This window comes from Micromys minutus (assembly GCF_963924665.1).
Source record: "Micromys minutus genome assembly, chromosome: 1".
Lineage (NCBI taxonomy): Eukaryota > Metazoa > Chordata > Mammalia > Rodentia > Muridae > Micromys > Micromys minutus.
This window is the reverse complement of record NC_137969.1, coordinates 104,575,440-104,586,770: the sequence shown is the minus strand read 5'-3', so window position 1 is coordinate 104,586,770 and position 11,331 is coordinate 104,575,440.

Genomic DNA, 11,331 nt, shown 5'->3' with positions numbered 1-11,331 from the left:
TGTCTAACCAGCTTGAAGTAGTTTTGTAATGAACAAAGACAGTAGTTTTCACAGAAATAGTTGAATGAGGCACTCCCTTGTTGGTTTTTAGTCTGAGGAATGGAGTCAAGGGAAGTCAGAATTATGCGGAGGGGGAGGTGCGGGAAGGGGTGGGAGTGGATGGGTGGGATTGGGGCGGGGCTGTTTGGCAGCCAGATAAGGCCACACCCACCTTAAGCTACCCTCACTAGCCAACCGCTCAGGGGACCTCAGGAGCTCTCAAAATCTGATGCAGAAACAGGGTGTCTGGGCTATGCCCACAGAAAAGTCCGCCATGAACCCATCCCTAGAATCGGCGAGGCCTCGCTGGCACCTCTCCCAGTGGGGTTACCCACTCCGTGGCTTTCCCTTTGAAAGGACCATTCTTCTAGGAGTCTGCGTGGGAGTCAAGAAGCAGCCATTTCAAGTTGACGTCTGCAGGGTCACCTGCAGCCACACTTTGCTATCCCGTGTGTCATAGCCCCGCCGCTCTGCTTTCTACGTCCCTCTCTGTAGATTGTGTTTATCCTCGCGGACCACTCAGCCATTGGCAGTCATTTAATTCGTGTTTATGAATTACTCTGAAGATCCATAAAGAAAAGCTCCACGGGCATTTGAAGAAAGCATTCTCAGTGTAGCATTATGCAACAGACTGTAGTACAGACCAGCTGTTCTTTTTTTAAACAGAAATTAACCTCTTCAACCACTTTTTAATATGTTAGACACACTTATTCAGAGATGCTGAGGCATTGCAACTATTACTAGGAAATAGTTGCTCTGAGGTCTGAGCAGCAATCCCCCGGGACTGAACCTGGGTACCAGGCTTTAAAAGTGGCTCTTCTGGACCCTCTCCCGCAGTCTTGCCAGTGATAGGGTGGGGGTGGGGTGGGGGGTGGGGGTGAGAGGCTGGGGCAAGCGGGGGTGGGGGTGGGGTGGGGGGGTGGGGTGAGGGGTGGGGAGGTGAGGGGTGGGGCTGGGCACAGCTGACCTGTCCTCGCTGGAGTCCTGCCAGCCCCTCCAGCCTGATTCAAGATGGACCCGCAGGGAAGCTGGCTGATGCTTTTGATCACTTTCAGTGGAGGCAGAGGAATCTGTCCAGTACAGGTCGTGCTTTTCTCTGTCCTTTCAGGGAGACAGAGAGTTCTCACCTCAGTGATCCATTCCTGAGGCAGTGTTTGTAAAACTAGACAACATGGCCACAGTAAACAAGGGTCACAGATACATGGACAACAGAGTCCTCTATGTCTTGGGACACACAGAGAGATAGAATTTCTGTTTTCATTTTCTTATTTCATGTATCTGAATGCACTGTCGCTGTCTTCACACACACCAGAAGAGGGCATCGGATCCCATTACAGATGGTTGTGAGCCACCATGTGGTTGCTGGGAGTCGAACTCAGGACCTCTGGAAGAGCAGTCAGAGCTCTTAACCGCTGAGCCATCTCTCCAGTCTGAGATAGCATTGCTTAACAGGTGCTGTTTTCAGAGAGCAACAGTCTTAGATAATTTTAACATTCTAACTAGAGCACACCCTCAACAACAGGTCCAGGATCACGGAGCATCTATAAACCCGTGTTTTGCTGGGCCTCAAGGAGCTACATGGTGCTTAGAAAGTAGGAAAACGTATCTCCAAACTGTATCTACTGTCTGATAAGTTATTTCTCTACTGCTAATGAAATGAGCCAATTCAAACCAGATTAGAGTACAGTATATTAAAGGCAGAGCTATTGGGAAGCTGCTCTCCAGATAGTTCACTGGCTCCAAGGACTGAGGCCAGGGGAGTCACCATGGGGAGAGAGGAGCAGGGAGGGGGAAGAAAAAAAAGAGAACAGGTATATAAAGAGAAAGAAGAGAAAGAAGTGAAGTGAAGGAGAGAGAGAGAAAGGAGAGACACAGAGACAGAGAGGGAGAGTACAAAATGTCCGGATTAAATAGGAAGGGGGCCTCTGGGGGAAGGGCTGCCCAGCCTCTGGGTTGGGAAGTTCAGGGTTGGGGACTGGGTATGCCAGGACTGAGGGATGCTGGGAGAACATGGAGACCAGGTCTGCTTTGATATGTAAATTATGCACCTTAGTCCCTTGTCCAGGGGTCTGAAACCAAACACTGTCTGCAAAGGGCTTCATGCACTTTCTCCAAAACTGATCTGTTGAAACTTAACCGTGGTGCCAGCAGAAGATGACCTGTGGAAAATGAGCAAATCTTTACCCCCATGGGTGGGTCAGTGCTCCCTGAAAGGGCTGGGGGAGCTAACAGAGACCCACGTTTGCCTTCTGTTGTGGTTTCAATATGAAACATCCACAGACTCATGTTCCGAGCACTTGTACCCCTGTTGGAGCAGAGTCCTAGCTGGCAAAAGAAGGTTATAGCTCTATTAGCTGAGGCGCGCTCTCTGCTTCCTGGTCTGACAGACTATGAGCAGACATTCCCTCACACTCACTGACTTGGTGGAGCCGAGATGCCAGCTTTCTCCATTAGAATGGACTAAAGTTCCTGGAAACCATAAGCCAAAGGAAACCTTTCCTCTCTCAAGTTGCTGCTGGTTAAGTATTTTGGTCACAGCCATACAAAAAACAACGAAGTGCCTGCCAGTGAGACATATAGCAACCAGGCAACACCTAGTTTTACTTTGAAAACAGTGTCTTACAAAGCCCTGACTGGCCTTGAACTCTTCGTAGCTGAGGGTCACCTTGAACCTTCTTAGTGTTGGGATTGTAGGCATGTGTCAGCATCCCTAGTTTATACTCAGTACAGGGGATAGGATGGACCCAGGCTTGGTGCATGCTAGGCAAGCATTCTAAACACTGAGCTACATCAATGACCTCTGGTACCATTTCTGAAACAGAGAGAAATCCTCTCAGGACTGAATGCCTCACCTGATGTCAGAGGAGACTTATGACCTTCAGAATGTTGTATTTCACTCTTTACCAGTCTTGGAAATGGTTCAGTGGATAAAGTCCTTGCCATGTAATTGTGGAGGTAGGAGTCTGGATCCCCAGATAAAATCAGATTGCAGGAGCATATATCTGTTAATTCCAGTATGCCTAAGGCAAAGCGGGAGGTGGAGAGAGGAGAAATCCCCAAAGCTTGGGCACCAACTAACTTTAACAACAGAGCCTCAAGGTGGAAGGTGAGCACCTATACCCAAAGTTTGACCTCTGACCTCCACACATGTGCTGTACCACACATACGCCCCTGTTCTTACACATAGACACAAACACATGTGTTCACACATGCTATGCATACACATATATACATACATCTGTCATATATACATATTTAACACATACATACATGCACACCAAAAATTATCAAGTATCAAGTATTTTGTTACAGTAGTGCAAAGAACTAGGAGAATACCTTACTTTGGCCCTACCTCATCTACTTTGTAGGAGGCCCACCTGCTGAGCTGCCTTTGCTGGCCCTGCAGGCTTTTCCAACTTCCTCATTCACAGTACACAGCTTTAGAATGACCTGAATGCTGAGGAACAGCCACAGACTGAGAACAGCCCTGTCTGAGAGACTCCTTGCCCACTCTACCTGAGAACTTTCTGGAACTTGGGTTCAGAGGTCACATTGAGATCCCCATGGAGGTCAGAACTTCTAGTGAGGGCATCCTCAGAGCCACAGGCAGAGAAAATCTCAGCAGCCACTTACCCCCACATCCCCAACCGGCCATTTTTCTTCATTATCACAGCCCCACAGTTCCTAGGAGACCACTCCTGGCTTCCTTTAAAAGTTCAAACACAACGATCTGAGGAATGTCTTGGGGCTGTACACAGTGGAGACAGGGAACTTCTGTGAACCTCATTTTTCCCTCCCACGAAACAGACAGACTGACAGAGAATCCAGCCCATAGGCGTTCCCAGGAACCTTCAGTGTTGATATTCTGGGTGTTTAACAGCCCAGACCCCACCTCTGACAAGAAACAGAATCTAATTATTGTTTGACTTGATTTGAGTTGATTCTTCATGCTGGGGGAGGGGCTGCTTTTTATAATGGCTCCATGCCACAGAGCACAGACACACCATCTTCTCTTGATGACTACTGACCACATAATTGCGCACACACACAAAAGAGCAACAGCTTGTAAGAACAAGATAATTATAGGCCCATCCCTGCACTTTCAAGAAGTTTTCAAAATATACTCTGCATTAATTTTAGACCTTTCTAAACACCTCTGGCAAGAAATGACATCAGCCCCTGAGGGATGGTTTGTCATGGGCCCTGATCTGCAGCTCTTCTATGGGATTCGTGAGGATAATTGTGTTCCTTTACCCTTTTGCTCTCAAAACTTGGAGAAAGAATGTTTACACTCTGGTCATGACAGTTTGGACTATACATCACACAAAGAGAGGAAAGGATTTTCTCTATAGGAATGAGGTGTCTCTGGCCAAAGAAAGCATATGAGGGAACTTCACAAAGTCCTTTGATAGCTCAGCTAGAGTTGCAGACTGGGCTGGCTTCCATGGGGAATGTAGTACACCCCCTTCAGCCCCCTCTGCTGGGGCCACACACGGTGGCCTGTGAACCAGAGCCAGTCTGTAAACAGTGAGTATGTGGCTCAGTCAATGTCATACTTGGGGAATGTTCAAATGTATACAACCTGGAGACTATCACAGAACTATGGACCCTGTGAACTTAAGGACAAGCTCTAGCAATGGCCTGTTATAGTCTGATTCTAGACTATCCCCCAAAGGCACATATATTCTGTGGTCCCTGCTGTTATGGCTGGAATGTGAAATGTCCCCCACGGGTGAAATGTTTTCTGGAGGCTCATATGTTTGAGCATTCTGTTGTCAACTGGGTGGTGTTTAAGGCATTGTGGAACCACTGGGACTGTGGCCTTGCTAGGGTAAGAGTGTCACTAGAGGTGATCTCAAAAGTGATGTCTACTCTTAGATCCAGCCCAAGCTCTCTGTGTCCTGTCTACCATGATGTGAGCAAGCCATACAGACAATGTGCTCACTGCCATAGGCCAGGGTAGTCACCATGTTTTTCCTGCCATGAAACTGCCTCTTAAAATAGTCAGGATCTCCCTTAAGTGGCTTTTGTTTAGGATTCTACCACAACAAAAGTAACTGCTACCCCCAAAGGCACCTCTGGGAGATGATAGAGCCCTTAGAAGGTGGGGCCTAATAGAAGTGTGTGTGTGTGTGTGTGTGTGTGTGTGTGTGTAGACCAGTGATCAGTTTCAAGTGTCTATTTCAGTTACTTTGCACCTTAGTTTCTGTAAGAGATCCATCAATTCTACGAGACTGGCCGATTTCCAGGGATTCTCCTGTCTCTGCCTCTCCTGTGCTGGAACCACAGGTACAGATATGGCAAGTTCTTCTTCTTTTTCTTTAAAGATGGGTACTGGGGATCAGACTCAGCTCCTCATGCTTGAATGGTGAGCATGTTACCCACTGAGCCAGCCTCGATGGGAGGTTGAGGTCAATGGGGCACACCCTGAAGGAGACTCTGGGACTTGGCTCATCCACACAGCCAAGGTAAGAGATTTTGCTTCTCTACATGCTCCCATCTGCCTTACCAACATCCCAAAGCCTAGCCTCCTGGTCATGAATGACACATGTAGAACTGTGAGCCACATACATGCTGCCTCCTTTCATGCTAAGCTGTTTCCTGGGGCTTTCTCTATATAACTGAAAGCTGGTTATTGTTTGGTTCTGTAGGCTTTGATTTTCTTTTTTCAAAATGTACTTTTAATATGGGTTCAGTTCACAGGATTCAGCGGTGGCAGCTCGATCCACTTGAAACACTCCATGAACATGCCAGCAGTCCAGTTCAGTGGTGTCGGGAGAGCAACATGAATCAGCCTCGTTGGCACAACCTAGAAGAAATGGCCAGGCCTCAGCCGAAGCAGCAGGAATCAGCAGGAGTGATTAGGACCAGCTGGGATACCAGGAGAAGTTCTCTGCTGTGCCTGTCTCAGCAAAGTGAAGATCAGTGAAGATGTGAGACCGAGAAGCACTGTGAAGCTAGCTCTGCAGGCCTCCCTCCCCCCATCACTGTTCATTGGGTTCTATTTATATTCCCTCCAAACATCATGGGTCTTGCCTGGACACGTGAGTCTGTATCAGCTGACATTACTCTGCCAATCAGCCCGAGCCCGGCAAAGCGGCAAGAAGCCACCAGAACAACACCAGAAGTTTCTGGGTATGTTTCTCTCTATGAAGTCACAATAAGCGGAGCTCAGCAATGAAACATAAGGCAAACCAATACATGCATGTCAAGAATTCTTCATCATGCGTCCTTTCATGTGTCTGCTTTAGCAAAACATCCTTTTACCTGTGTCCACTTCAGAAAAACATTCTTTTACATAACTGACGTTCCAAAGAAACCAGACATTTCCACTTCATGGTCCCTCTGTCATCTGCCAGGACCTGAATTGGCACTATCTCAGTGTTGCTGTTAGAGTTCTTTATGTTCTAAACAGAGGTAGGCATAAGTCTGTGACTTCCCTTCTCGGTCTCTAACTTTCATTTATACTTCTTGTCTTTGCTTTTTTTTTTTTTTTTTTTTTTTTGTTTGGCTTTGTTTTTTGAGACAGGGTTTCTCTGTGTAGCCCTGGCTATTCTTAAACTTGCTCTGTAGATCAGGCTAGCCTCCAGCGCAGATATCTGCTTGTTTCTGTGCTGGGATAAATGTGTGTGCCACCATGCCCAGCTTAGCTTTAATTTTTAACGAAAAGGTTTAGCTTACTTTTTGACAATTCCAGTTACACACACACACACACACACACACACACACACTGTATGTTGATCATATTCATGTTCATTACCCCCACTTTGGCCTTTGGAACCCTATTCTTCCCAGTCTGTTTCCCTTCTGCCTTTATGTCCACTGCACATAGTTAGCACTGTGAATCATCAACAGAGGCTCATTCCCAGCATCTCAGCAGTTTGATCAGTTACAAGCCTCTGCATTAACCACTCCGACTCGAGTTAACACTGATCTTCGAATACAAAATATTCACTTTAAGCTTTCATTTTGTATCATTAATGTGCATGTGTTTGTGTCTGGGTACATATGCATACATGTATATGTGCAGGCTTAGGCAGACAGACATACACTACAACATATATGTGGAGGCCCCAGGACAATTTAAAGAGTTGCTACTTTCCTTCCTGTAACTCTGTTATATATATATATATATTGTGAGTTCTTCTTTCTTCCACCCTTCTCTCCACTTTGTCACCCTTTCAACCTCCTAATATTAGATAAGAGAGAAAAAAAAAAAGAGAGGAAGAGAAAGAGATCCCTGAATAAAGTCAGGGGTCCAAAAGGGGGAAATGTTATCATTAGACTATGTCCTGCTGATTAGGGGCATAGGGTTCTTTGGGTCAAGTCTGATTTTCATCTTCAGGACATCTAATTTCTTTGTTTCTTGTTTATGCACAGCTACTTAATAAACCATGCCCAACCTATCCAACTTTTGGGGCCCTAGTATGTATGTGTGTGTCTGTGTGTGTGTGTGTGTGTGTGTGTGTGTATCCTCTGAAAGATCCTCCAGAACTCCAAGCATCACACAATTGCAGAAACTGATAAAATCATTCCTCTGCTAGAGCATGAGGCAAATCATAGTCAGCTGCAGTTGCTGTGAACAATTAATTTCTCCCAACTTCAAAATGATTGGTGGAATTGTTCACAGTATTTCAGGTATTGCTTTGAATGTTCACGAACAGCCTTGACGCCACCCCCCCCCCATCCTTAATTTTAAGATAAAATTTTACTGAATGGCTTAAACCTCCTACTTCAGCCTCTAGATCAGTGGTTCTCAACATGGGGGTCATGACTCCTCTAGGGATTGTGTAGCAGATATCCTATGTATCAGATATTTAAATTCATAACAGCAGCAAGATTACAGTTATGAGGTGGCTACAAAATATTTTTATGGTTGGGGGGTAACCACAACACGAGGAACTGTATTATTGGGTCTCAGCATGAGGAAGGTTGAGAACCACTGTTCTACAGTAATTGGGATTATAGCCCCTTACAAGTAGCACAGCTTGTTTTAATTTTTAATGAACATTTTGGTTTCTGTTTTTACATTTGATTTCTTCAGTGTATAGACTATTTGGAAGTATGTTGTTTAATTTCCTAATATTTGGGTATTTTATAATGATCCATTATTGTTTTCAAATGTAGTCTTTATTGGTCAGAGAACATTTGTTTGTGTGACTTGAACCCTCTAAAATGCATTATCAGAAATATTTAATAGGTTAGTTACTTTAAACCCCAGAATATGGTTCTCTTCCTGTGTCAGGTGAACATAAAAAACCCTGTGCCTGGATGGGTGTGTGTGCCTGTGACAGAGTGACAGAGCACCTGCCACTGTGTGAGGCTTTGGCTTCAACCTCTAACAACCAAAATAATGTGTCTGCAGATGGAACATTCTAGAAATACCAATAAGGCCTTTGGATTTAAGGTCAGTAGCTGTGCTCAAGTCTTCTATGTTCTTAGTGACTGCTGAGGTCATTCCTAAGACACCAGAGCTTGATGTGACGCTTTACTCCTACCAATGTGAAAAACAGCCATGCTCTCCCCTCAGACATCCCAGATGGGTACAAAGGAAATGAGGAGGAGGTAAAATGAAGGCTGCCAGCAAGCATCAGACACTGGGCCAGATTCTCAACGGCAGTGACTGTCAATGTCTTGTCATGTTCATGACTAAGATGAATATTGTAAAGGACTGTCAGGGAACTCTCCCTGCAGTTTGTCAGTTTTGCTCACATGTTTCAAAAGTGTTGTCTTTTGGCACACAAACAGTTGAATCTTGGCGGGCTGACCCCTTTGTCATTGTAAAATGGTTGTTAATTGGCAATAAGTGTTACCAAGAGAAACTGCATTGTCCTAATGAGAACCACCCATAGTGTTAGGGTGCTATACCTGTGCCCACCGTTTACTTTGTGAGCTTCTAAAGTCCACTTCTTAGAGCTACTTCTACCCCTTCTCATTGGGATGGTACACCCACATCCACCTTTTAATTTAGCCTGTGTCTTTCTTTCTTTTTTTTTTTTATAGGCAACATGTTTGAATCTTGCTGTTTATTAACTCTAGCCTGACAAAATTTCTTTAAACCAATCAGACCACTTACATATTATAAAATGTGGTCATCGCCATAGTTGGGCCTAAGCCTACTTGCTATTTGATTCTGAACTTGTCTATTCCCTTTTCCTATGATCTTACAGCCTTGACTTCTAAAATGAGTTGGCCCTCAGCACCTGTCTGGCCAACTGAACCTTGTGCATTGTGGCTGCCCTGATGAGGACCATCATCCATGGTTCTGTGGAGTATATAACTCTGTGGGGAGTGGTTGCATGGGCTCTATCTCATGAGCCTATATGGATTGGTTACTCCTTGCTCCATGTTTTCTGCCTTTGAATCTCTCCCTTCCTCCCTCTTATTCTCTTTCTAGACTCAGTTTTCACTTGTTAGCTTTAAGGTACAAGTCGAGACAAGTATAGATAGTCTCCATTTTATGAAGGACTGTGTGCTAAAAAATCATAGCTTCCTAAGTTCCTACACTGAAGACCCAACCACCATGTAGATATATGGGGAGATGGAACTTTTATGAGTGGGATCCTTGAATGACTTTTTCACAGTACTAGTAAGGAGCTCTCAAATGATGCTCTTTTTATGTTGTCACGATTTTAATATGAAAATCTTGAAGTCTTAGAGTAGAGCCCTCATCTGCTAAGACTAATATCCTATAAGGAGCACAAATATAATCTTTCTGTGCACAAGAAAGGTCATGGGGGTCACAGAGCATGATGTACGTAGAGCAGGAGGCTTGCTTTAACCCACTGGTATGTAGGTTAAAACCCACTGGTATTTGGTCTTGGGTGGTCCAGCCCCTGTGGGTGACACACAAATGTGCTAACCAGTTTGTAGTATTTTCCACGGCATCCCTGGATGACTAAGGCACCATTTGCCGTTGTTTTCTACAAGTCAAGGCTAGGCTCCTAGTCTAGGACACCAAGTGTGGTTTGTACATGCTTGGTCCAGGGAGTAGCACTATTAGGTGTGGCCTTGTTGGAGTAGGTGTGCCACTGTGGGGGTGGGCTTGAGACCCTCATCTTAGCTGCCTGGGAGCCAGTCTTCTAGCAGCCTACAGATAAAGATGTAGAACTCTCAGCTCCTCCTGCACCATGCCTGCCTGGATGCTGCCACGATCCTGCCTTGATGAGGATGAACCGAACCTCTGAACCTGTAAGCCAGCCCCAGTTAAACATTGCTCTTTATAAGAATTGTGTTGGTCATAGTGTCTGTTCACAGCAGAAACCCTAACTAAGACACCAACTTACCTGTGTGCTTGAAACAGATGTAGAATCTCATGACTGAATGCTGAGGATCTTGGGGAAATGTGAAGCTCCATAAGTCTAGTTTTTCCTGAGTCCTAGAGGATCAACTAGATCTCCAAGGCATACTTTAAATCTCAAGGGCTAAGTACTTGGTCATGATAGATGTGAGATCTTGAGATGATCCCTAGTAATGACAAAGTCTAGGTGTTGGGAACATCTTTCATGCTCAGCTGGAGAACACACTGGACTGCAGCTGCTCCTACCATTTGCTCCCACACACAGCTGGAGAACAAACACCCTGAAATGCAGCTAGAGACTAACATGACCCAGACCCAGCTTTGTCATGTTTTGATGTTCAAAAACCCTAGTCTCAGATCCATTCCTGTGGCCAGGGCTAGGTTGTGTAAATTAGTTCCATAGCCCGTTTTCCTGTCAAGGCAACTCAAGAGGTTGTGGGTATTTATCTGAGGGTGCACATACACGTGTGCATGTGTGTGGAGGGCAGAGAACAAGGCCACGTGTTGTTGGAAAACTCTAAGGCTGCAGTCTACCATTGACTGGTCAGCCTTCTGGGGCTCAGTAAAATATGGAGGACTCCCTTCATTGGCAGGGTTTCTCCTCTGTGTCTGGGTAGTTAAACACCCCTCCCCCACCCCACCTGTGGAATGTCACCTAAGTTAGATTACAAGATCAACTTCCTTTATCCTGATAAGAACTCATTTAGCTAGCACCTGAGATTCAGGTAAGCCCGTGGTACATAAGCTTACATAAGTGAACATGTTACCCATTGAGTCATTTCCCTTGTCCCGCTTACCTGAGACATCACCTCTCACTGGCTTAGAACTCTCCAAGTAGGTTAGGCTGGCTGTCCAGAGAGTTCTAGGGATCTGTTTCTACCTCTACAGCACTGTGATAACAAATGTGAGCCATCATACCTGACTGTTCATTGAGGTTTAAGGATTGAACTTGGGTCAAACATTTTACTGAGCCATCTTCCCAGCCTGTTTTC